We start from the raw sequence: 27,268 nt of genomic DNA, 5'->3' as shown, positions 1-27,268 counted from the left end.
AAAAAACTAATTGAAATATTTAATAACAGAATATAAAATAAACCTTCATGCATTATTAGCATTTCTATATACACTATTAAGAAAATCCAGCAGGAAAAGATAGAAAGACAGATTTCATTTAAAATAACAGCAGACAATATAAAATACTTGGGAGTCTACCTGTCAAGAAAAACCCAGGAACTATATGAACACAATTATAAAACACTTTTCACACAAATAAAGTAAGAGCTAAGCAACTGGCAAAATATAAATTGCTCATGAGTAGGCTGAGCCAATATAATAAAAAATGACAATTTTACCTAAATTAATTTGCTTATTCAGTGCCCTACCTATCAAACTACCAAAAATTATTTTAGAGAACTAGAAAAAATAACAAAATTCATCTGGAAGAACAAAAAGTCAAGGGAATCAATGAAAAAATGTGAAGCGAGGTGGCCTAGCCATACTAGAAAGATCTCAAACTGTTTAACAAAGCAGTAATTAACAAAAAATCTGGTCCTGACTAAGAAACAGTGGTGAATCAGTGGAATAGATTAAGTACACAATATCTAGTAGCAAATGATCATAGTAATCTATTGTTTGATAATTACAAAGATCTATGCTTTTGGGATAAGAATTCAATATTTGACAAAACTGGAAAGCTATTTGGCAGAAATTAGGTATAGGCTCATTATACCAATATACGGTCAAAATGGGTAAATGCTTTGGATAAAAGGATAATATCATAAGCAAATTATGGAAGCATGGAATATTTTACCTGTCATATTTATGGATAAGGGAAGGATTAATGACTAAACAAGAGATAGAGATCATTACAGGAAGTAAAATGGATAATTTTGATTGCATTAAATTAAGTTTTTTTTTTTATTTTTGCACAAACAAATCCAATGCATCTAAAAGTAGAAAGACAACAGAAAACTGGGAAAGTTTATAGGGAAGTTGATCTGATAAAGGTCTCTAGTACATAGAGAACTGAGTTTAATTTATAAGAATAAAGGTAATTCCTTAATTGATAAATGGTCAAAGAATATGACCAGGAATTTTTCAGGAGAAAAAAAATCAAAGCTATCAACAGTCATATGAAAAAAATGCTCTAAATCACTATGACTAGAGAAATACAAATTAAAACTACTCTGAACTACTATCTCACACCTATCAGATGGGCCACTATGACAAAAGGGAAATGGCAAATGTTGGAGGAGATGTGGGAAAACTGGGACACTAATGCATTGTTGGTGGAGTTGTGAACTGATCCAAATATCCTGGGGAGTAATTTGGAAATATTCCCATAGGTCTACAAAACTGTGCATAACCTTTGTTCCAGCAATACCACTACTATATCTATATCCCAAAAACATAAAAAAGGGAAAAGGACCTATATGTACAAAAATCTTTATAGCAGCTCTTTTTGTGGTAGCAAGGAATATTAAGGATATTAAGAGGCTGCCCATCATTTGGAGATGCTGAACAAGTTGTGGTATATGATTATGATGTAATATTGTGCTATAAAAATGATAAGTAGAATGATGTCAGAAATACCTAGAAAGACTTATATTAACTGATACAAACAAAATTAGCAGAACCAGGAGAACATTGTACACAGTAACAGCAATACTGTACAATGATCTGCCATGAATGACCTAACTATTCTCATCAATACAATGATTTGAGACAACATTGAAGGACTTATGATGAAAAATACTATTCATATTCAGAGGAAGAACTGATTTAATCTGAATGCACATTGAAGCCTGCTTCTTTTAGTTAAAAAAATTTTGTTCTGGTTTCTTTTGCAACATGCCTAATTTGGAAATATGATGTGCATGACTACACAATACCAAATTGCTTGCCTTCTCAAGAAGGGGAAAGGGAAGGGGAGTGGGAGATAATTTGGAACTCAAAAAATTTTTAAAAATAATAAAATTGTTTTTATATTTAATGGGAAAAACAAAGTATAAAAATGGAAATATGTAGGCATTATATTTTTGTAAGGGGATTTTGTTGTTTTTGTCAGACTATTTTTGTTGGAACTATATTTATGTTGCTTATGTTTTTGCCTTAAAATTTGTGTGTAAATACTAAAAAAAAATAAATGGAAATTGACATAATAAAGCAAATAATGCATGGATTTATAAGCAATATTTCCCATTATGTACCTAGGTGTTTAAAACTATTGTTGTTTGTCCTTCATTCTTGAAGAGGATCAAAGACATCAGGATTGTGATGTCTTGACTTGGAAGTCAACTGGATTTAACTGAGATGTGCAAAGTCATCAGTATCACTCCCTCTTCCAGAGTCACTGGGGTCCAGCAGCAAGACACAAGTCATGACCACTGGTGATGGCCCTGGATACAGTAGGAGACCTTGATCATTTTAAGCTAAGGTCTTCTCAGTCAGAATAGGGTACTCACAGTGTGGATACTCCTTGTACTGATAAATTATCTCTCCTGGATCTATTGTCCAGGTCAGTGGTTTTTCCAATGGGATATTTCACATTGCCTTCTATTTGTTTTTTCATTTGTATGGATCTGTTTCATAACATCTTGATTTCTCATAAAGTCATTAGCTTCCATTTTCTCCAATGTAATTCTGAAGGAATTATTCTCTTCAATGAGCTTTTGTAATTCTTTTTCCATATGGCAAATTCGGCTTCTTAAAGCATTCTTCTCCTCATTGGCTTCTTGGGCCTCTTTTGCCATTTGAGTCAATCTATTTTTTAAGGTGTTAGTTTCTTCAGTCAGGTTGTTGACTCTCTTTTCATGATTTTCTTGCATCATTCTCATTTCTCTTCCCAACTTTTCTTCCACTTCTCGTACTTGATTTTCAAAATCCTTCTTGAGCTCCTACATGGACTGTAACCAATTCATATTTTTCTTGGAAGCTTTTGGTGCAGGAATTCTGACTTCATTGTCTTCCTCCTGTTACATGCTTTGATCCTTTTTGTCCCCAAAAAAGGAATCTAAAGTTGGATTGCTGTACTTCCTTTGCTTGCTCATGTTGCCACTCAATTACTTGAGTTTTGAGCTCTTTGTCACAGTAGAACTCTGCTTCCAGAGGGGAGAGCTTTGTCCAAAATCACTGGGGTTTTCACAGCTGCCAGAGCTATTAGATGGGTTCCCTTTCTACGCCCCTACATGCTCTGGCTCACTGGTCACACACCCCAGGACGACCACCCAAGACCAAGATCCAGATCCAGGCAGGTTAAAGCAAAAGAAATTACCCTCTGAATGGTCTCTTGGACTCCCTAGGATCTGCAGGCTGGGAGCTCTGAAGCAGCCATGTGGAGACAGCTGCATGGCTGCCGCAACTCCACTGCTTCTTGCTCTGGGGGCAGAGGCCAGACCAGACCATATCTCCAATCCTTCCCCTCCTTCCCCCCCCCCCCCACGTCAGTTCCAACAGAGTTCTACACTGACCTTTTGCTTTGTCTTTGGCATTTGTGGATTGAGAAGTCTGGAAACTGCCATTGCTGCTGGTGATCCACTCTCCCAAAGTCTGCTCTAGCTGCTGCTGGTCGGGGATGCTCTGGGGTGAAAACTGTGGGCTCATGCAGGGCTGGGCTTGGCTCCTGCCTGATGGGCTGCCTTCAGCAGGAGATTTGTTTCTCTCTGACACTTTGTGGGTTCTGTAGTTCTAAAATTTGTTTAGAGACATATTTGATAGATTTTTGAGGTAGTTATGGGTGGAGCTCAGAGTTTTCCTGCTTCTACATTGCCATCTTGGCTTTGCCCCCCTCCTTGTACTGATAGAGACCACTTGTCAATCTATAACTTAGACTCTTAGAGACATCCCTGGGGAACTGAGAAGCTGACTTGTCCAGGGTCAAACAGTTAGTAGGTAGGTCTCAGAGGCAGGATTTGATTCCAGGTCTTGCTAACTCCAAGACTGGACTCCCACCCACCACACTATATATACTACTTCCCTGCTCAAAAAGACCTTGGTACTTTGCCATTGCCTATAGAGGAGAAGTCAAACTCCTTGGCTTAAGTTTGCAACCCTACCATGATGTGACTCTGAATGATCTTGTCAATCATTAGTTCCAGTTACCAAAAGGCAAAACCAACTATAAAGCCAAGCAAGAGCAGTTTTCCAGAGGACTGCTGCTGTGAATAGCTTTAAGGTTCTCATAATATAGTATAGGGAACTCTCTATTTATTAGCAGTAAATTAAAACAAAACATTCACAGAAGCCAAAGTACAGCATTCACAATGTTAGGATATAACAACTCATCACTAAAGTGGCCACATAGTTTCAAGCAAAAGATGTCATTCAGTAAGTCCTTAACTCAATCATCCTTAAAGAGCAAGCCTCCTTAAGGGACAAAAAATATAATCAGTCAGTAAGTCTTAACTCAATCATCCTCAAGGAGCAAGCCTCCTTAAGGGGCACAAAGTACAAAGGTCAAAGTTCTCCACCCCTATGTCCCATTGTCTTAATCTCTCAGTCAAAAAGCCTTCTTTCTTCTTGATTGGAGATTAGTCTCCAATCGTCCTTAGCTCAATCATCCTTAAGAGGTACCAGGTATAGAATACAAAGTTCTCCCACACCTAGGCCACAGTAAATCATATTCTTCTCAGTCAGCACTAAGTACTCAAGGGGGGGTCTTTTTGTCTTGACTTGAGGCTGGTTCCCAAATTCCATGGTTCCTCTTCCATGGGTCCAGCTCCTGCCTGAATCTATCCAATTGTCACCTGGATTCACAGGTAGGCAGCTCTCAACTCCTCATCCAATTCTTCATCCAGTTCCATATTGAAGCTCACACTGTTCAGTCCACCTCAAGTCCTTCACAGTTTCTGCTTCTGGGAAGACAAAGCTTAACAGAACTACAATAACATCCATCCACGTTGCTGACACCATCATCAATTCACTGTCTCCCTGTGAAATCAACACAGACCTACAAACAAGCTCTGAGAACTCAACACACATCATCAGTATGGTCCCAGGACCTCTGAAACCCTCCTCCTGGACTTCTGTAAACAGACAACAAGAAAATCCTCTTTTAGGGCTTCCAGTAAAGTGCCAGGGCTTCTGTACAAAGTATCACAATAAAAAATCAACACAGACAGAGCAGACAGAGTTCTGGCTTCCACAGCCATTCCCCTTCTCACTTCTGGTCTCTCCCAGCTTTGGCTTCTCCTTATATATGGTCATTAACTCCTCCCTGTTCCGCCCCTTCCTGTTGCATCAGCAAGTTCCTCCCACTTCGGGTTTAACTAGTTCTGTTTCTTAACAAAGACTTGATAATTAATCAAGGGTAAGGCTCAATTGAAACAAGGTGCTAAGTACTTGTTGGCTTTCCATTATGCAAACCTGGAGATCAGGAATACAGTTTGTCAGGCAGGATTGCTGGCTCACAATATCTTAGACTGAGAATTGGAAGGGATGTTATTTGGCTACCTAGTCCCACTCTCTCATTTTACAGAGAAGAAAATCAAGGTCCAGAGAGAGTGTGATTGTCCAAGGCCTTACAAGTAGTAAGTGACAGAGATAGGATTTGAATCCAGAACCTCTGACTTTAGATTGAGTGCTCTTTCTATTATAGAGGAATTGGAAAGTACCAGAAGTTAGTAAGAAGAAGGGAATAAGCATCTACTATATACCAATAACTTTTTTTTTTTTTTACAAATATCTCAGCAGTAAGCAAGAGATATGCAATCTTGTAAGGCCAAACAAGACCTGGAAGGATAACCAGGTTTCAGGAATAAGCTAGACATGAAGAATACAGGTAGATAGATCAGTTAAAATGGTCCATGAAATTAGCAACACATGAAATTAGCTCATTTCAAAATGTTATTTCAAACAAAGATTAATTTCAAATAATTCAAGTTAGACCCACAACTTAGTATACCTGTTCATTTCACTCCAAAAAGTATACAATTTCGAGAGGGAAATCCTTCAATATATATAGCAGGTGGGCACAAAATAAGACAATAAATGTTCATGGAAAAACAAGCTGTCTATGTTGTGCCCACAAAGTAAGCTAAAGACAAGCCAAACTCCTTTAGGGCCACCTGAATATTTTACATGTTTAATTTGGGTATTTTTTACTTGAAATATTTTTACTTGGAATATTTTACATGTGGAACTTTATTCAGCACCATTATTCCCCTTTTGTAAATAGTTGGACAAAAAAATTAATTTCCTCTGAATTAGAAACTGAATATGATTCACAGAGAAATAACCAAAGAGACATGAGCTTCTTTTGACAATTAAAATGTGACAATATCACAACATCTTTTCTTGATTTATTGTGGAATTTCTAGAATACCTTCTTAGGTCATTTTGGTTTAACTTCATGCTGTCTGAAATGAATTCCAAAAATAGCAGGAGGTCATGCAAATAAGTATTTAGGTTTCCTAGACCTGACTAAAGAAGACAGCTTAGTCAAATATCAATCCAAAATGACCTAAGATTTACCATTTTCAATAAATCAACAAGCACTGATTAAGTGCCTACTGTATGACAGGTATTGTTCCAAGTGGTAGGAATATAAAGACATATGAAATAAGTCCTTGTCCTGAAGGGGTTTACATTTTATAAAAGAAGATAATGTGTACTTGAGATATATATGAAAAGATGAAAGATATGAAAAACTATGAAAAAAAACTATGAAAGATATATACAAAATGAATTCTAGGTAATTGGTGTTGAGGGAGACACTATCAAATGGGGGTTTAGGTGGAAGACCTCAACTCAGAGACACATGAGCTGATATTTAAAGGAAAATAATGAGTATAAGAAGCAGCAGTGAGGAGGGATTGAATCCTGAGTACTTTCTTTCTGAATTTCCAATCAAAGTATGACAAAGAACCTAAGAAATGAAAGGAGTGAAAAAATATTAAGGATCACTAAGTTCACTGATAGTCCACCATTGGAGTTTCATACTATACAAAATTCCCCTGATATGCCCAGAGAAGCTTTTGTTACCCCTATGCCTTTGCTCAATCCTGTTCTTAAACAGCTACTCTTAATGAAATTGGATCTTAGGGCTCAGGAACAATTAGCAAAAGCATTAGGAACAATTTAACAATCTAATCAGCTACTACATATATCTACCACCTGGTTTAAAAGTAAATGCAGACTATTCATTTGTTCCATTACTCTTTTTTCCCCTACATTTCTTATTTTATTTGGCAATAAAGCCTATTGAAAACCATCAGCTAATTGAAGCATTAAGGCAAAATGCTGTATTAAAGGGGAAAACTAGGTTAGACTTCTAGTGATTAGCAACTAGAGATCTTTCCAGTATCACTCTGTTGAGCAGGTTAATAGATAGGAAAATTAGCAACTAATTTAAATAATGACTCATTTAACAGATTATTGCTAATTACTTTACTAAACCATCTGGTGAAAGCTGCCTGGAACTACTGAAAGCTACTGATTTTGTTTGTTAATTGGTTCCTTTGAGAACTTTAATTCTAGAAATGACTCTCATTTGAACATATTTACCTGGAGAGAAACAGAATTTATTGTCATGTCATTTCTCCATAACTTGAAATTAAGGTTACTTTTAATAAGGAAAAATATTTTTCAGAATAATCCACTTAATACAAAAATATAGAAATTAGCCAAAGAGCTTTCTGTTACAAACCCACAAATATATGATTATATTTAAAATCAACCCAAATTAGGAAAAAATGAAAGTTGAGATTAAATCCTAGTTGGAAGCCAATGAGCAAGATACAGAGATTAAATCACACAATCTTTGTTCTCTTGGAGTTTACATTCTAGATAAACTAGTAATAATCCAGGGGGACACAAATCTCATTAGAATTTAGAAAGCAAAAGTTTTGGATACTGGCTGCTGTTTGGGGGTTGATAGAAGTTTTTCTATTTTTGAGGGACTTACAAAGTGATCACTGATAATTCAGAACCAGGAGTTCTGAACCTGAGAGTCTGTAAACTTGGTGGGAAGAAAATGCCTTCTTTATTTTGACTAACCTCTACTGAATTTATAATTTCCTTTAATTATTTAAAAAAATTTATTAGTTACAATTAATTTATAAGTTAAACATACTATGCCTTTTATTGCTCTGAATCACTGAAGCAACAAGGCAAACCTGAATTAGTGTCAAGCACAGATCCAGGGAACAACCTCCACTAAACTACAATCCCAAATTTAGTGCCCCATAATTATTCTGCAGTAAATCATTTGTTATTCTCAATCCAGGAAAATGGGGATTCCTGGGAGTATGCTGGTGAATGTTTAACAACTGGTTGTCTGAGGGAAAAGACATAGATATATGGCATACTTTTAAGTTTAATCTTAATTATTAATTTTAAATCTTAATTATTAAGTAGTAGTATTATTACTTACTGGAAGAAATTACTATATTATGATATTAACAACCTATTATTAAATTTAGATCCAGGCTATTTTCCTATATTCTTTCAAGCCCAGCCCCAGTAAAAGGTCAGTCCATTTCAGAAGGACCAGGCTGGTAGATGAGATTACTTCTAGCCCTCAAGGAAAATACTCTTCAATCTAGGTAAAAGATCTTCTAGTAGACAGAACTTCTGTTTAGAGAATAAACAGAATCCAGTTTGGGCAAGTTCTGACCCTGGGGAAAGGAGCCTCTGTCCTTGTATCCTCCATAAAATTTTAGCAAGACCCAGCTGTAGAAGGAGACAACTGGCCAGAGATCTGGAGGGTGATATATTTCCCTGTCCAAATTGCTGGAGATTGCTGAGTCTCATGATCAAGCCATGTTCTCAGGAGGAGGAGGTAAAGATTTCTAGCTCCCTCCTCATTAAATGTCTACCGATCAGGGCTGATTTTCACTTGTCAAGGACATTCCCTTTTAGAAATGTTTTTAGAAAAGGCTTTAGGAATCTCCACTGAGGATCTCTGGTTACTGAAATAACTGATCATCAATTTATTGACTGATAGCTAGCCTAATTAATGGATTATAAATTTCCCAGAAATTTTGGATTTTTTATTTCTCACATTACAGTATTAACCCTACTGCCTAACTAATACCTACTGCCTGACAGAGGTGATGGAATCCAGATGCTGATTAAAGAGGTACATTTTTGGATATAACCAGTGTATTTTTTTTATTTAATTGGTATTTATTTATTTAATTAGTATTCTGTTAAATCCAGTAGCATTAAAGTTTTTCTTAATGACTTCCTTAAGTCTAGACAATTAACAAAACAATAAACAAGCCCTGATTTGTAGCCTCTGCCAGTTTCCAAAGTGTAAATGCTCATGCTGAAAATTTAACAACTAGGTCTCTCAGGCCCTTTAAGCTGGATCTAGCACACTCCAGGGCTTTCAAGGCTCTTAACAGATCAGAGATGGAGATGGAATCTAGTCCAAAATTTTCATTTTATAGATGTGACAATTGAGACCTACATGGATTAAGAAATTTGCCCAATGTCACAAAGGTACTAAATGTTAGAGGCAGGATTGGAGCCCAGATCCCTTCACATCAGAGTCAGTGCTCTTTCCATGGTGTTGAGTTGCCTCCCTATGCTTCCTTTCTTTTTTAGTAGTTTTAGGAGTTTGGGTGTAACCTCAGCTTCCCTCAGCGAAAGAATTTGAAAGTCTTCTCACTTTAGAAATGTATGGAGTCTACATATACTCTAATTTGTATCATCACAAAATGCTGAATCTTTTGTTTTGTTTTTAATTTTTATGTTTCCATGAACAAATATTTATTTTTTCTGCATCCTACTTTATTCCTCCCCTCCAATTAAAAAACCACAACCTTATTAACAAATATGTAAAATCAAGCAAAAAAAATACACTGGTTATATCCAAAAATGTATGTCTTTATCAGCATCTGGATTCCATCACCTCTATCAAGCAGTAGGTAGCATGCTTCATGATCTACTAGAATTGTGCTTCATCACTGCATTAATAAAAATTATTAAAAAAAATCTTTCAATTTATTTATTTATTTTTGGTTTTCAACATTCATTTCCACAAGATTTTGAGTTACAAAATTTTCTCCCTGTCTTTCCCCTACCCCTCACCCCAAAATAGTGAGCCTACTGAATACCTCTTTCCCCAATCTGTTCTCTCTTATATACTCCCCCATCCCCCCCCAACTTTCTAGTAGGACAAGATTATATCTTATTTACCAGTTGCATGTAAAATTTTTTTTTTAAACTTTGATTTCAAGATTCTTTCCCTTCTTCTGCCTCATCCACTCCCACAGAGAAGACATGCAATTCAATATAGGTTGTATGTGTGTAGTTATGTAATACATTTCCATGGTAGTTATATTGTGAAAGACTAACTATATTTCCCTACATCCTATCCTGTCCCCCACTTAATCTATTTTCTCCTTTGACCTTGTTCCTTTTCAAAAATGTTTGCTTTTAACTATCCTCTCCCCCAATCTGCTCTCCCTTCTATAATCCTCCCTCTTATCCCCTTCCCCCCTACTTTCCTGTAGGGTAAGATTTGTGTGTGTATGTTATTCCCTCCTTAAACCAAATTCAGTGAGAGTAAGGTTGATCCATTCCTTTTCATCTCCCTGCTCTTCCCCTCCATTGTAACAGTGGTCTCTTGCCTCTTTTATCTGAGATAATTTACCCTATTCTATCTCTCCCTTTCTCCTCTCAATACATTCCTCTCTCACCTCTTAATTTTATTTTTTAGATATCATCCCTTCCTATTCAACTGATCCTTTGCCCTCTATGTATACATGTACACACATATACAAACACTCATATATATTTATACACACATACACCTCCTATACACATATATGTATACATGTACATATATACATATATGTTTACATGTACATATATTCCCTTCAAATATCCTCATACTGCAAATAGTCTCATGAGTTACAATTATCATTTTTCCATATAGGAATGTAACTAGTCCAACTTTAATAAGTTCCTTATGATTTCTTTTTCCTTTTTACCTTCTCATACTTCTCTTGCTTCCTGCATTTGAAAGTCAAATTTTCTGTTCAGCTCTGGTTTTTTCATAAAGAATGCTTGGAAATCCTCCATTTCATTGAATAGCCATATTTTCCCCTGAAGCATTATACTCAGTTTTGTTGGGTAGGAGATTCTTGGTTTTAATCCCAGCTCCTTTGACCTCTGGAATATCATATTCCAAGCCCTTTAATCCCTTAATGTAGAAGCTGCTGTGTCTTGTGTTATCTTGATTGGGTTTCCACATACTCAAATTGTTTCTTCCTGACTGCTTGCAGTATTTTTTCCTTGACCTGGGAACTCTGGAATTTGGCTATAATATTCCTAGGAGTTTTCTCTTGGGGATTTTTTTTCAAGAGACAATGGGTGAATTCTTTCAATTTCTATTTTGCCCTCTGGTTCTAGAATATCAGGGCAATTTTCCTTGAGAACTTCTTGAAGGATGATTTCTAGGTTCTTTTTTTGATCATGGCTTTCAGGTAGTACAATAATTTTTAAATGATCTCTCCTGGATCTATTTTCCAGGTCAGTGTTTTTTTTCCAGTAAGATATTTCACATTGCCTTCTATTTTTTTCATTCATTTGGTTTTGTTTTATAGCATCTTGATTTCTCATAAAGTCATTATCTTCCATTTGCTCCACTCTAATTTTGAAGGAATTATTTTCTTCAGTGAGCTTTTGAAATTCCTTTTCCATCTGACCAATTTGGCTTTTTAAGGCATTCTTTTCCTCTTTGGCTTTTTGGGGCTCTTTTGCCAGTTGAGTTAGTCTATTTTTTTTTCTAGAGTAAATTTCTTTATTTTGAATTTTGATCAATTTTTACACCTGTAAGTACCCAAATAGCATGACAGGGCCTCTCAAACAGCCATGTCTAACTTTAGGTTCTTTCTAACCCCAATATGAAGCACGGAGAATCTCCCATCACACATTTTATAATTTGACAAATGGAAACATTTTTAAAACTCTTAAGGTATTTATTTAGTTCTATACTGAGATTTTGCATTAGCTAACCCATTCTGTGAGTTTTCCCCACATTTCTCTATTTTAATATGTTACATAAAAACAACTTTTTCAGATATCAGTGTGTTTACTAGCAACCAAATAGTGAGTTCTTAAGGTCTGCCTCTTTGTTCCCTAAGTGAACCAGCTAGATGTTAATACTGCTCTGCCACAAGATGAAAGCTCCTAACTTAAAACCCATTGGAAAAGGAGTGAAACTTCTGCAAAGTGCACTTTAAGAAGAGGTACTTTTTGCTTATTAAAAAGAAACCAGTGAGTGAGTCCTCTAAAAATAATAAAAGGGAGTATTTTACAGTTAAGCATGTGATTTGTGAAGAATTTGGATGGTGCTGCTCTACTGGTATAGTACATGGGTTATTAATACTCTTCTTGCTCCCTTCATCAGGTATCACAAAGGCTTCATCTGTGGCATAGAGAATCTCCACAATGCTCTGCAACACTGGATCACTTTCCCCTTCATTTTCCTGACAGATCAATTCAATATTCCTTAGCTTTCCAAAGTAGAAGTCTCTCTCTTTTTCCAAGTCTTCAACAGTGAGTTTCAATACATTGATCTATTGGATTAATTCTGCTGACTCGTCTTCTCCATTTCCCATACCTGGATTCTTTCTGACCATGCCAGGGCCTGTCTTGGAAGGTGTTGTAGTTCTCTGTGTAGAAATGGGCCTCTGTGGAGCTGAACCACTGGAACCAAGAGGTTTTTTTTTGCTTATTCAAAACTGGAGTCATGAGGGAGGGGGCTACTGCTGTTTCTTGGCCTTGTTGAGCTGCTACAGGGTCATAGCCTTTCTGATCATAGTTTGCATCAAAAAATTTCTTGAACCATTGAACAAATTCAAAATTGTCCTGAAATTTTTCTTTCACTAACTTGTCCACAGGAACTATTTTGTCAACACCCATTCTCTTAAAACCTGCTTGTAGGATCTTGAAGTTCTGAATGTATTCATGTTCCAGTTTTGCTTGAAACTTCACTTTCTTTAGAGCAATGGAACCAGGGAAAAGCATATCCATAAACTGACAATAGGCAGCACCTGAACATAAGTGTTCAATCTTTGTCGAGGTCAACTGCAGAGATTCATTGATCCAGGCCAGCATATCATGTCAACTCAAATTATCACTAGTTACTGAAGTTGAATACACATTAACTGCTATCTTTGGCTTCTCGAGGTGCCACGTCTCCTATCTCACTGGACCCCCAGTTTCATCTAGGTCTCGTTCAAACCACCTAGTCTATTTTTTAAGGTGTTATTTTCTTAAGCATTTTTTGGGGTCTTCTTTAGCAGCCTGTTGACTCACTTTCCATGATTTCCTTGCATCATTCTCACTTGTCTTCCCAATTTTTCCTCCACTTCTCTTACTTGATTTTCAAAATTCTTCTTGAGCTCCTCCATGGCCTGAGATCAATTCATATTTTTCTTGGGAGCTTTTGATGCAGGAGTTTTGACTTTCTTATCTTCTTCTGGTTTCATGTTTTGATCATTTTTGTCCCCCCAAAAGGATCCTGTGGTCTGATTGTGCTTCCTTTGCTTGCTTATCTTGCCAGTCAATTACTTAACTTTTGAGCTCTTTGCCATGGTAAAACTCAGCTTCCATAGTGGAGATAGCTGTGTCCCAAATCACAGGGATTTTTGCAGCTGCCAGAGCTATGAGTAGGGTGCTCTCTGTATAGCCACCACAAGCTCTGGAACACTGGCCACACACCCCAGGACCACCAAACAAGATTGTGACCCAGATTCAAGCAGGTCAAAGCAAGAAGGATTATCCTCTGAATAATTGCTTTGTCCCCTTATGATCTGTAGGCCAGGAGCTCCAGGGGCAGCCATGCAGCACCAGCTGCAGCCACCGTGCGTCTGCCACCTCTCCTACTGGGGGCTGGGGATGGACCACGCTCTTCTGTTACCCTGTTCCAACAGAGTTCTCCACTGATCTTTTACTTTCTCTTTGGTGTTTATGGGTTGAGAAGTTTGGAAACCACCACAGCTGCTAGTGATTCACTCTCCTGAAGTCTGCTCTGGCCAGTCTGGGCCACTGGGTTGGGGCCGCCCCAGGTTTGGGCCCATGTGGCTCACGTGTGACTGCACTTGGGTCCCAGTCTGGTGTGATAGACCTTTCTTGTCAGCCTACCACACTGCCTTCAGTGGGATATTTGTTTTTCTGTCACTTTGTGGGTTCTGAAGCTCTAAAATTTGTTTAGAGTCATTTTTTTACAGGTATTGGAAGTTCTTGGAGCAGGAGCTTAAGTAGGTTTCTGCTACTACTCCACTATCTTGGCTCCATCCCCTTAATCAAAATTTTTAAGTCTTTCAGAGTTGTTTTTAAAATGCTATTGCAAGGAAATTATTTTCAGGTGGCCAAAAAGTGGAAATTAAGGGAATTTCTAACAATTGGAAGATGGCTGAACAAGTCATGTATATGAATGCAATGGAATACTATTGTGTGGTAAGAAATGACAAAAAAGAAGGCAAAACCTGAAAAGGTTATTGAGTGAGCAGAACAAGAACAAATGATAAAATAACAATAACATTCTAAAAACAAGCAACTTGGAAAGCCTCAAGAACTTTGATTAATGCAATGAACAATCATGTTTCCATACAAGTGATAGACTCAGGATGCATAATGAGATATGTTTAATTTTGAATGTGACTAATATGTGAATTTGCTTTGATTGACAATGCATATTTTTTATAAGGGGGGGATAAGAGATAGATGTGGGAGAAGTGGAATGCTTATTAATCATCCCTTTTAGAATTTCTAATATATGATAAAATTTTATTAATGTATCATAATTTGTTCAGTTATCACGTGCTTGATAGGGACACCATTACTTACCCGTGTTTTGTCATAAAATTGAGTCAGACAAAGGTTAAATGGTTTACTTATGGTTACAAACCTATGTTTGAACTGAGGCTGTATTTGAATTTAGATCATCCTAACAATAATTCTGATTGTTAACTGCTGAATGCTCTGGTCTAGCTGACTATGCTGGCAATACAACTTCTATAGCAAAGCCAACAACAACCATGGAACACTGGCATTGGTGCTTTATCCTTCTGAACTGCCTTCCTCTAGTACCCACAGAGCTAATTCTGCCTGAGCAGAGGCCTGCTGCCAGGGCCAAGAGGAGGTCTTGCCACATAAGATTAGGGGGGTTCTGACAAGGAGCCAGACAAGTCCCACAATCTAATCAGATCATCCACCTCCTTGGTATTTCGAGGGTTCATTCTACATCTTAACCATTATGTGAACCATGAGGCCATCTCTTCTTGTCCCAGTCTGCCAAGACTATGCCAAATGTGGTAGATGCAGCTCCAAACCCAGCACCCTCCTTGTTCAAGTTCAATATTGGTATGACATAAGGCATTGAACATCAATGAACAAAGGACGTGCCTCTGGACAAAATTCTATGGGATATTCATGGTTAGTAGGCATGACTTAAGTGAAGATTCAGCAAAGAAGACTGAGGAGGGATCAGACAAGTAGGAGGAGAAGCAGTATAGAATAGGGTCACAGAAACCCAGAGAGAATTGACTGTCAAGGACAAACACTATCAAGACTGTGAAGGGTTGCAGATAAGTTAAGAAGGATGAAGGCTGAAAAAAGGCTATTAGATTTGTAACTCTGGAGCAAGTAGTTTCAGTTGAATGATGAATTTAGAAGGAAAACTGTAGATTTAAGAAGAGAATGAGGAGAAAAATCAGAGGCATCTATTGTAGATGACTTATTCAAGGAGTTTAGCAACAGAAAGGTGGCTCTATGTGGTGCAGAGCACCCGCTCTGAAGTGAGGAGGACCTGAGTTCAAATCTGGCATCATACACTTGACACACTTAATAGCCATGTGACTTTGGGCAAGTAACTTAACCCCAATTGCTCTCCAAAAGGGAAAAAAAAGTTGCAAAAAAAAAAAAAGAAAGGAGGAGAGATACAGCATGAGAGCTTATGGGGATGGATAGATTAGGAGAGGATTATTTTGAAGATGGGGGAAAAATAGTCATATTTCTTTTTTTATTTCATTTAGCATTTTATTTTCCCCCAGTTATATGTAAAAACATTTTTTAACATTTGTTTTTAAAACTTTGAGTTCCATATTCTCTTCCTTCCTCCCTCCCCACCTCTACCCCCACTGAGAAAGCAAGCAATTTCATATAGGTTATACATGTGTATCTTTCAAAACATTCATAATAGTCATGTGAAAGAAAACATACATGATTAAAAAAACCTCAAGAAAAATAATGTTTTAAAAAAAGTCGGCTTCAATCTGTATTCAGACACCAACAGCCCTTTTTCTGGGGATGGATAGTGTTTTTCATCATAAATCCTTCAGAATTGTCTTGGATCTCTGTATTGCTAAGAATACCTAAGTCATTCATGGCTGATTATCTTACAATATTGCTGTTACTTTGAACACAGTACATTTCACTTTGCATCAGCTCATGCAAGTCTTTCCAGATTTTCTGAGAGCATCCTGCTTATCATTTCTTATAGTACATAATCACATACAATTACATTTCTAGGCAGTAGAGAACCTGATAGGATACACAGAGAAAGACTGAATATAGTTGAGAGAATGAAGATGATAGGTGGGGTAATTTGCTAGAGAAGATAGGATGAAACGGGATCACTTGTACATGTAGAAAGGTTAGCCTTGACATGGTAAAAAGAAATATCCTTTAAATCAGTTAATATTGACTGCTTTGATTTATTTTTAGTTTGACAGTAGGATTAAGTTCCCTTCTTTAGGAAAATCTAGCCCTAACATCTAAGCCAAACTAACATAGATATTCTAGGCTATCTATAGATTTAATATAGATAGTTGAGATTATATAACACAAATTTATAGTGGACCCAGTCAACACAATTTCATGATTTTCTCTCACTTCATTCAACTGTATGTGAATAACAGTGAAGGTAGTGGATAGTGGGAGTAATCCAAGTCTGAGTCTTGTTAGGACAAGATTGATGATTAGGATAAGGAGTCAAGAGACTTGAGAGAACAATTCCATGTTTAGATGAATTGTTTCACCAAGCAATCAGGATAGGGAAGGAAGGTGAACATAGCTAGTATAGGGGTGATAGCCTGGAGTGACAAGTGAGGGGCTGGAAGTAATGGTGAGTTCTCATGATGCGTACATCCACTCCACTTCAGTTATCCACAAGGGTGTATCATACCCTTTATCTTACCAACTACCTTCCATGTCAAAATTTACTGTGTTTCTCTTTCTGACTATAATTTCCTATTCTCCCACCTCTCCATCAACCTCATTCCTTCTAAACATTTTCTTCATCCTTATCTTGACCTAGAATTTCTTCCTGTCCACTTTCCTGCATTACTCCTGCTGTGCCTTCACTTTCATCCCCTCAAAGTCTTGAATTTATATCATCTCCAATCTTATACTCTTTTGCTTCAGTTTCTGAGGAAGATATAGCCCTTCTAATTAAGGTCAATCCCTTTATATATGCACCACTGATCCAATCCCAACCTATCCTGACTCCTTCTGGGAAATACTCTTCAAACATTCTTCTATTCATTTTCAGTCTCTTTTCATCTACTGACTCCTTTCCTGGTGCCATACAAAAACACTCATTTTACCCATGCTTCCTTATGCTACAAATTAATCACATGGAAAGACATTCCTTATCAGCTGTTTCCAGCTTTGCCATATTGAGTTTAAATTCATCCCCAGCCTTCAACAATGCCCTCATGACCAATAGAAAAAACTATTCCTTGAGGGCGAGGGGAATGTGTTCTAGGTGTGTGCATACATGTGTGTGAATGTGTGTATGAGTGTGTAGGTCTCTGTATTCCTAGCACCCATACCTTCATGTATTTTGCACCTAACAGGTTCCTAAAGTTAATAAGCAATAAGCTTAATAAATAAATGATCATTTAATGACATTTATCAGGGAACAAATATGGCAAACTGTACCTCATTACTTTATCTACTCCCAACTCTGAAGGAAAATAGTTTAGTTGTTTAGTGTCTCAAACTAGCAAAGGCAGTCTAGAAATTTCATGTCATATATAATGTCAAGATCTGGATCCTCATAGTGCTCTAAATTATAATATGAAACTCTTCATCCAACTTGACCTTTTAGGGGAGCTCCTGGGATACTTGAGTTAAAAAGAAAACTATTAGAAAATTAGAAGGAAGCTACAAATCATCTTGTCTGACTTTCTCATTTTACAGATGAGAAAAGAGATCCAGATAGGTACAGTAACTTACCCAAATATCACACAATTGAAACACTGATTTAAACTCAAATCCAGTATACTTTGCATTTTAAAATTTATCTGAATTTATCTTAAAAATAATTTAAGCATTATATATATATATATATATATATATATATATATATATATATCACTATTACTCCTTAATGACTCTCCTCCTTCCACTGTATGCTCTCTTACAACAAATAAATAAGCATGGGGGTGGCTAGGTGGCACAGTGAATAGAACACTGGCCCTGGAGCCAGGAGGACTTGAGTTCAAATCCAGCCTCAGACACTTAACACACACAAAAAAACTAGCTGTGTGACCTTGGGCAAGCCACTTAATCCCAATTGCCCTCCAAAAAGCAAAAATAAATAAATATAGATATGCAAAACTAATTATTTTGCCATGTATGATAATATATGCCATATTCATGAAAATACTGCATAACCTCTTTCCTATGAGGAGGGAAACCTGTTTCACCATCAGTCCCCTGAAATCAAAATAAGATATTTCATTGATTAAAGCTCTCATGTATTCCACTATAATTTTCCTTAAAGGGTACATTCTGCAGTTTCCTCTAACCATATCCATATTTTTAAATGGTTCAATAATTTTGTTGAAAAGAAGATACTGCATTGAGGATCCTGCTCATTATAAAACATACCATTAAATAATGCCATATTTCCAAAAGGTGAAGAAATCTTGAAATGTCTATGGAAAATATGGGAATAAATATAGTTACATACATTTAAAACTATAAAAAAGCAGAGTAGACTGTCTGGGATGTCTTCATATGTTTCTATCTTAAGGTCAAAGAGGATGCAACTTGCAAAGCCCTAACTAGCAAGCCAAGACAAATACACAAGATCCTGTTCAGCATATATCAACACATTCATACAGACTCTAAATAACTCTGCTTCTTCGGTGGAGAAGAATTACTACTATTGTTACAGTTAAAGTTTTCTCCTACCCCTAAGCTGTAAGAGAATCACCATTTCAAGAATGTATTCAGCATTGGCATGGAGGTGGAGTTTTAGAAACAATACTACTATTGTAAATGGGAACTGTTTCTTTCTGGTGAACAGCTGAGTCACCAGTACTATTGTACTGCTACCCAAAGTAAAGTTGGTAGCAAAGAAAGTATTTTTAAGATCCATTTTCTCATTTGACTTATGTTAGAGATTAGATTACTTCACTTCCCTGAGTTTGTCCATTTCAGTTACAACATTCTGTTATCCAAGAGGCTAACAACAGTATATAAAAATGCAAGCAAACTTTAATGCTATGGGAAAAAATTCCAAGTAGAAAACATTAAATGAATGAATTCAAATTTGACCTAAAACAATTTCTAATTTTTAGGAATCATCTAGGCATCTTTTTCCTTGTAAGCTCCAACTCAATATAAAAAGAATTTCTGTATAGATGTTGAAAGAAATTATGCTGGAGAATGTTAAAGAGGACCTAAGATGTTTTGAGGATGGAGTGATGCAAGAAAGCATTGGTAGTATATTCAGACATTTGCTTATGTGGGCACCTTATATGTGGTGATCCACATATGCGGGGATCCATATCAGGTATAACACCCAGGTGTTACATTGTGGGGATTCATCTGTGACTTAGTGGGATAACTTTGCATTGGCAGGGACTAGTAGAGAGATTTTCCATCTGGGATTTCTTGAATCCCCTGGTGTCGCAGTTTTCTATTAGAAAATAAACAAATAAATGAAAAAAAATTGACAACTCTATTTTATGTGAAATAATTTTGATTATCTGAATATTTAAGTATTATATATTGATACTATATTTAAAAATTATAAATAAGAAAACTAATAGGGATAATCCAGATTTAACATATCTATAGCACTGGTGCTTAACAATGTGGACAGAAACACATGGTTAAGTCCTCCCACCTAAGAAATAAAATATCAAGTCTGCTTATGAAGTGATTTTAAAAACATAGGAAAATGTGAAATATTATCTAAAAATATGAAGATTAAAATAAAATTTCATTCATTTTCTATACATTACCTGTAGACATGGAACATTCTAAAATTCCCAGTAGAATAAGAGGTTTCAAAGAATGAATAGAAACAGAAAATAAAACCACTCACAGAGGTGGAGAGGATACTTTATAGAGTTAAATAAAGGTAGTTAAGGTAGAAATAACTAGATAGACATTATGAAAATTAACCTAACATACAAATTCAATAAAATACTAGACATAAGTACAGATATTAATAACCTTTCCCACACCAAAGACCTAAGTTAGGATTTTTCTTAAGGTAGCAGCCATATTTCCTTTGGGAATATATATGGGACATTTGGATTAGAAATGAAGTCTGTATGAAGTCAATATGGCAAAGTAGCTGAAAGCTCTATGATAATCTCTACCACCAAACTCTTTGAAAAGATCTAGACATTGCATGAGACTAAATCCCAATGGGAAAATCCAAGATAAAGTCACATGCAGTCATTTGTTCATCATAGTTAGGCATAGGGAGAGATATCAGTAGTTACTGGGTATGGCCAGAAGCTCACTAGCTGTGGATTGCTATCATACATCAGAATAAACAGAGGCCCAAGACTCATATTGTGGCTAATACACACACCAGAGAACCTCAATGTATATAGGCACCAAAGGACAGCTTTGCTGCCTACTATCTTGGTCCCCCCCCCCCCCCCCCCCCCCCCAGGGCAGGCTATGGTATGTAACTAAGGGAATAGCAGGTTCACAAGTAACAGAAGGTGGCTCTGAAGCCTGCAGAAAAAATAGCCAGAATATAAATTCCAAACCAAAGGAGAACAGATTCAGATGGGAATTGAGTCCAGTAGCAGTCTACTCCTGCTCAGATATGCCAGGAACTTGCAGCGTTCACAACAGGGGAGTAGCAATAAGATTTTCCTTCAGATCAGACTGCTTTGGGAGTACTTATAGCTTGTAGGTTTCAAGTCTGAGATGTTCCAGAAATCTTCAAACAATACCAGTCTCAATGCCTCAAGAAAGCAGCACAAGAACTACTTCACTCCAGAAGGATACAGAGCTCAGTCCTAATATCAAGTGTAAAGTGAGAAAAAAGGCTGGGAGAAGGAGTAAATTTTTCAAAAAAGAATTCTGTCATAAAAAGCTATCATGGTGATAGGAATATTCAAGACAAATCCAGGAGAAGAGAATGACTCTAAAATATCTATAAGTAATGCCTCAAAGAAAACTGGGTAGACACAATTAAACTAGAATTCCTGGGAGAAATGAAGCAAGAGCTTAAAAAAAGAGTTTAAAATGTTTCTGTCAGTGAAATGAGAATTCTTGAAAAGATGACTGGAAAAGAAATGAGAGCAATGGAAGGAAGAAGGGCATGAATTGGCACAGGAGGTATAAAAACCTCACCTGAGCAACCAACTCCCTGATAATCATAATGGACCTAATAGAAAGTAATGACTCCATGAGACCAAAAAATATTTTAAAAAGTCAAAAAATAGAAAAACTAGAAAAAAAATTAAGTTATCTCATAGTCTAAAGAGCTGCCCTGGAAAACAGATTAAAGATAAAAACATTAAGAATTATGAGACTACTTGAATGCTATGACTAAAATAAAAATCTAGACATTATTTTAAAAATCTTTAAAGGAAGCTGCCCAGAGCTCTTAGACAAAAAAGGCAATGTAGAAATTGTAAGAATCTATGGGTTATCTTCTGAAAAAGAAAACCCAAATGAAAACTTTCAGGAACAGTATAGTCAAAATCCAGACCTTCCAGATCAAAGAAAAAATACTGCAAGTAGACAGAAAGAATTTAAGTACTAAAGATCACATAAGATTTAGCAGCTGTTACTACAAATAAGCACAGAGTTTGTAATATGTTGCAAAAGGCAAAGGATATAAGTTTACAATAAAAAAAAAACTTCACCAGCAAAACAATACAATACTAAAAGGGAAAAATGGATCTTGAATGAAATAGGACCCCTAAACATCCTTAATGAAAAGACTAGGACTGTGTAGAAACTTTGAAGTACAAAGATAGTGGTTAAAAGAAACATTAAAAAAAAATACCCACCAATTCCTTAAATTCTAACATGGGTAGATGATACATGTATCCTTGATGAACCCTATCATCATAAGAAATCATAGAGGGAGTTTAATTAGAAGATCTGAGAATAGTTCTGTTATATCTTGATTATCTCATGAGGAGAATGCAGAGAGAGTGGAAGAAGAATATAATGGGGAAAATAAAGGAAAAGAAGGTTAGGAAAATTACCTCACATAATCAGGGTGGGCAAGTTGACATTTATAGAAACATAGAGGAGGCTTGTGGGGGGAGTGAAATTCACTTTTTTTTTTTTTGCTTTTTGGAGGGGGGATTGAAGGGCAATTGGGATTAAGCGATTTGCCCAAAGTAACATGGCTAGTAAATATTAAGTGTCTTGGGCTGGATTTGAACTCAGGTCCTCCTGACTCCAGGGCTAATGCTCTATTCACTGTGCCACCTAGTCACCCCTTGAAATTCACTCTTGAAGACTCTCATCTCAACTGCTCAAAGAAGGCTACAATATACATGCACACACACATGAGTACAAAAATATATTTTGCTTAACATGAAAATAGGAGGGAGAAGGGGGAATCAGTGGAAAGTTTAAGGGAAGGATTAGTTCTAAGCAAAACAATTTAATGAAAGATGTTCAAAGATATTTATAATTCTTTTTGGGACAGCAAAGAATGGAGATCTGAGGCATGTCCATAAATTGGGGAATGGCTGAAAAAGTCATGGTATATAAATTTGATGGGATAATATTGTGCTATATGTAATGATGAAAGAGATGGGGTCAGAGAAATTGGGGACAACCATATGAACTGATGCAAAATGAAATGACCAGAACCAGGAAGACAATTTATACTTAATAACAATATGGTAAAGACAAACAACTTTAAAACAATTAGTACTTAAGTTCTTTCTGTCTGCTTGCAGTAATTTTTCTTTGAACTGGAAGGTCTGGATTTTGACTATAATGTTCCTGAAAGTTTTTATTTGGGTTTGTTTTAGAAGGTAACCCATAGATTCTTGTAATTTCCACAACCACAAATACTAAGTACTAAGGACAAACATGCTACCCACCTCCTGACAGAGAGGCGACGGACTCAAGGGTACAAAGTGAGACATATACTTTTTTTCTTTCTTTTTTTTAAGCAATTGGGGTTAAGTAACTTGCTCAAGGTTACACAGCCAGTTATTTCTGGGTGTGGTGCTAAGTATCTGAGCCTGGATTCAATCCCCAGGTCATCCCAACACTGGTGCCGGTGCTCTTACTCACTGAGCCACCTGGCCGCCGCTAAGCAATTGGGGTTAAGTAACTTGCTCAAGGTTACACGGCCAGTTATTTCTGGGTATGGTGCTATGTATCTGAGCCCGGATTCGAACCCCAGGTCATCCCTACACTGGGGCCGGTGCTCTTACTCTCTGTGCTACCTGGCCACCCCACACATACTTTTTTTCAACATGGCCAATAAGAAATTTGTTTTTCTTGACTATATATGTTTGTAATAGGGGGTTTGTTTTTCTTTTGCTTTCATTTGTTGAGCAAATTGGTATGGGAAGTGGAAAAGATCAAATTTTTCTAATTAAAATAAATCTAGGGAATTCTGGGAATGAAGATGGTGAAATAAGCAGTAGACTGTTGTCCTTCTCCCATTCTCATCCCAGAACACCCATAAAACATAACTCCAGAACAGATCCTGGAATAGTGGAACCTGCATAAAGATGAAGTGGACCAGTCTCTTGATCCACGAGACTTAAGGGATTGGAAAATAAGGTCCATATCACTTATAAAAGAGGAGCATAGTCCAGAACAGAAAGCACCCCAACTAACTGGTGGCAGGTTCCACCTCAACAAACCAGCAAGAGATCCTGAGCCCCAGAACATGAGAACAGGCAAACATCAACACCAGGACCACTCCCGTGTGTTAGCATAGCCAGGAGAACTGGCAGATTCTATCTCATAGAGCCACCACATGCACTGGCACAGTCTCATGGTCTGGAATCCTGTAGCAGCAGACCTCCCATGTTCAGTGCAACCCTGGGGAAAAGCAGAAAAACTCCAACTGGCTTCAGCACACATCAGATACCACAACTATGACCCCAGCTCAGAACTGTACCTTTATTATGGCATTTAGAAGGGGTATATATAGACAGAGGGTGTGGAAACAAGTTGAATTTGATGTGATGCTAAAATAATTAAGGGATAAAAAAAAAGGATGGTACTGGGAGAAGAACAAAGGGGGAGACAGAATGGGTAAATTACATCACAGGAAGAGGCACAATGAACTATTATAGTAGAGGAAAAGAAGGAAGGGAGGTAAGCATTGTTTGAACCTTACTTTCATTAGATTTAGCTAAAACAGGGAATATCATACACATTCAGTTGGCTATAGAAACTTAACACACTCTAAAGGTAAGTAGGAAGGTAAATGGAAAAGAATAGGAAAGGGGTACATAGAAGGCAGGGAAGAAGTAGTAGGGGAAAGAGGAAAGAAAAGGAAAGGGGGCTGATAGAAGGAAGGAGAGATTAAAGGAGGAAGTGATCAGAAGCAAAACACTAGTGAGGAGGAAAAGGGTGAAAGGAGAGATAAAAATATAAATAGGGGGAATAAAATGGAAAGACACAGAATTCATAACTGATTTGTCATTCTCTCTATCTCATTTGTTCATGAATTCTTCCCTTTCCCATAGATATGATAGGTAGAATATTCCTGGCTCTTCTAATTTGATTGCTTCATTGTCCATAGTACCTTTTACCAAGGTGTAATTTCCTTCCTTATTTCTTTTAATTAGGTCTACTTTTGCTTTTACTTTTTTAAGACCAGGATTGCTACCCCTGATCTTTTTACCTCATCTGAAGCATAAAAAATTTTGCTCCAGCCCCTTACCTTTATTCTGAGTGTGTCCTTCTGTTTCGAGTGTGTTTCTTGTAAGCAACATATTATAGCATTCCAGTTTTAATTTATTTTGCTACCAACTTCCATTTTATGGGAGACTTCATCCCATTCACATTCACAGTTGTGATTGATACATGTGTATTTTTCCTCAATCCTATTCTTTCCCATTTGTCCTCTCTCTTCTTTCATCTTTTCCCATCTCACCAGTGTGTTACTTCTGTCTACTACCTCCTCTGATCTCTCCTCCCTTCTGTCTGTCCCCACCCTGCCCCTCTTTCCTTACTCGCATCCCTTCTTACAACATCCATTTCTATATTCAACTGATTGTATATATTATTCCCTCTTTGAGCCAATACTGAGGAGAGTAAGGCTCAAGTGATGCCCATCACCCACCCTCCCATCTTTTCCTCCACTGTACTATGTCTTTCTCCCCTCTTCATGTGAGATAGTTTACCATTCTTTTTCTCCCCTCCTTCTGTGCCCACTGTACCCTTCTTTTTCATCTCTTAATATTTTTATGTCATTGTCTGAAATTCACCTTATACATGTGCCTTCTGTCTATGCATCTTCCTTCTATCTGTACTGTTAGTGATACAATTTTTAAAGTGTTACAAGTATCATCTTTCTGTGTAGAAATGTAAACAGTTTAGCTCTATTGAATCCTTTATATTTTCTTTTCCCTTTTTACCTGTTTATACTTCTCTTGGGTCTTGATATTGGAGGTCAAATTTTTGGTTTAGTTCTGGTCATCTCATTATGAAGGCTTTAAATCCTTCTTTTTCATTGAATGACCATTTTCCTCCTTGTATTATGCTTAATTTTGCTATACAAGAGATTCTTGGTAATAGTCCTAGCCTGTCTACCCTCTGGAATATTATGTTCCATAACTTCTGATCCTTTAATGTCACAGCTGCAAAGTCTGTGTGATCCTGATTATGACTCTCTGATATTTGAATTGTTTCTTTCTGGCCACTTATAGTGTTTTTTTTTTTTTTTGCTTGAACTGATAGTTCTGTAATTTGGCTATAATTTCCTTGGGGTTTTTATTTTGGGACCGCTTTCCTGAGGTGATCCATGGGTTCTTTCAATGTCTATTTTGCCCTCAGGTTCTAGCACAGTAGAGCAGTTTTCCTTGATAATTTCTTGAAAGATACTGTCCAGGTCCTCCTTTTGATTGTGGCTTTCAGATAGTCCAATGATTCTGATATTGTCTTTCCTGGATCTATTTTCCAGGTACTTTTTCCCATGAGGTATTTTACATTATCTTCCATTTTTTTCATTCTTTGAATTTGTTTGATTGATTCATTAGTTTCCATTTGCCCAATTCTAATTTTTAAGGTGCATTTTTTTCCTCAATTAGCTTTTACTTTCTTTTCCATTTGGCCAATTGTACTCTTTAAAGAGCTATTTTCTTCAGTGAATTTTTGTATAAACTTTTCCATTTGGACAATTATGATTTTTAAGCAGTTTTCCAAGCTGTTGACTCTTTTCCATAAGTTTTTTGCATCACTCATTTCTTTTCCCAATTCTTCTTCTGCCTCTGTTAAATGATTTTTATTCTCCTTTTTGAGCTCTTCCATGAGTTCTTTCTGGGCTTGAGACTATTTCCCTTATTTCTTTGGTGTTTTGCTCATAGGTATTTTGACACAAACTCTTGTGAGTTTGTGTCTTGATCTTCCCTGTCACCATAATAGCTTTTTATAGTCAGATTCTTTTGTTGTTGTTGTTATTGTTGTTTTATGCTCATCATTTTTCTCCCTTTTCCTTTCTTTTAAATGTGAGCTCTGCTTCCTGGGTGGAAGGGCACTATCCTAGCTTCTTGTGCCACTGGCTAAAGGTCCTGGCTGTTTACCTAGTGCTGTGCTGACATTGCCCTGAGGTCCATGGGGGAACCTAGTGTCTGGTGCTGCATTGAGCAGGTGGAATGGGGATAGGCTTATGCTGCTGGAGGCTGTAGGGGTCTGGCAGCTTACTTGGTCCTGAGCTGGGGTCCTAGTGGGTGGTGTCTGGCATGTGGTAAGGCCTAGTGGGGTGTTTCTGCATTTCCCCATGGCAACATTGAAACATGTGGTGGTCTGGCCTCTGGAGGATTCTTGTTTGCCTAGACCTGTGCTGAGCATGTGGAGTTCTATCCACTGGAGGATACCTGTTTGCCTGGGGCTAAACTGAAGCACTTGATGGTTCTCAAGACTGGAGTCTGCTGGTTTC

At 37.0% G+C, this 27,268-nt stretch overlaps 1 protein-coding gene and 1 pseudogene across 2 annotated transcripts in view; both read right to left on the bottom strand.

Annotated features, from left to right (window-relative positions):
• BACE2 (beta-secretase 2) overlaps positions 1 to 27,268 on the bottom strand; it is a 122,061-nt gene that overhangs the window by 89,053 nt on the left and 5,740 nt on the right. The window lies entirely within an intron of this gene.
• On the bottom strand, positions 865 to 27,111 carry LOC138151284 (microtubule-associated protein RP/EB family member 1-like; annotated as a pseudogene).

Source organism: Petaurus breviceps, unplaced genomic scaffold (genome assembly GCF_028583685.1).
Source record: "Petaurus breviceps papuanus isolate PSGF00001 unplaced genomic scaffold, PetGlider_PUasm1.0 90897, whole genome shotgun sequence".
Lineage (NCBI taxonomy): Eukaryota > Metazoa > Chordata > Mammalia > Diprotodontia > Petauridae > Petaurus > Petaurus breviceps.
This window is presented reverse-complemented; position numbering and strand designations above follow the sequence as displayed.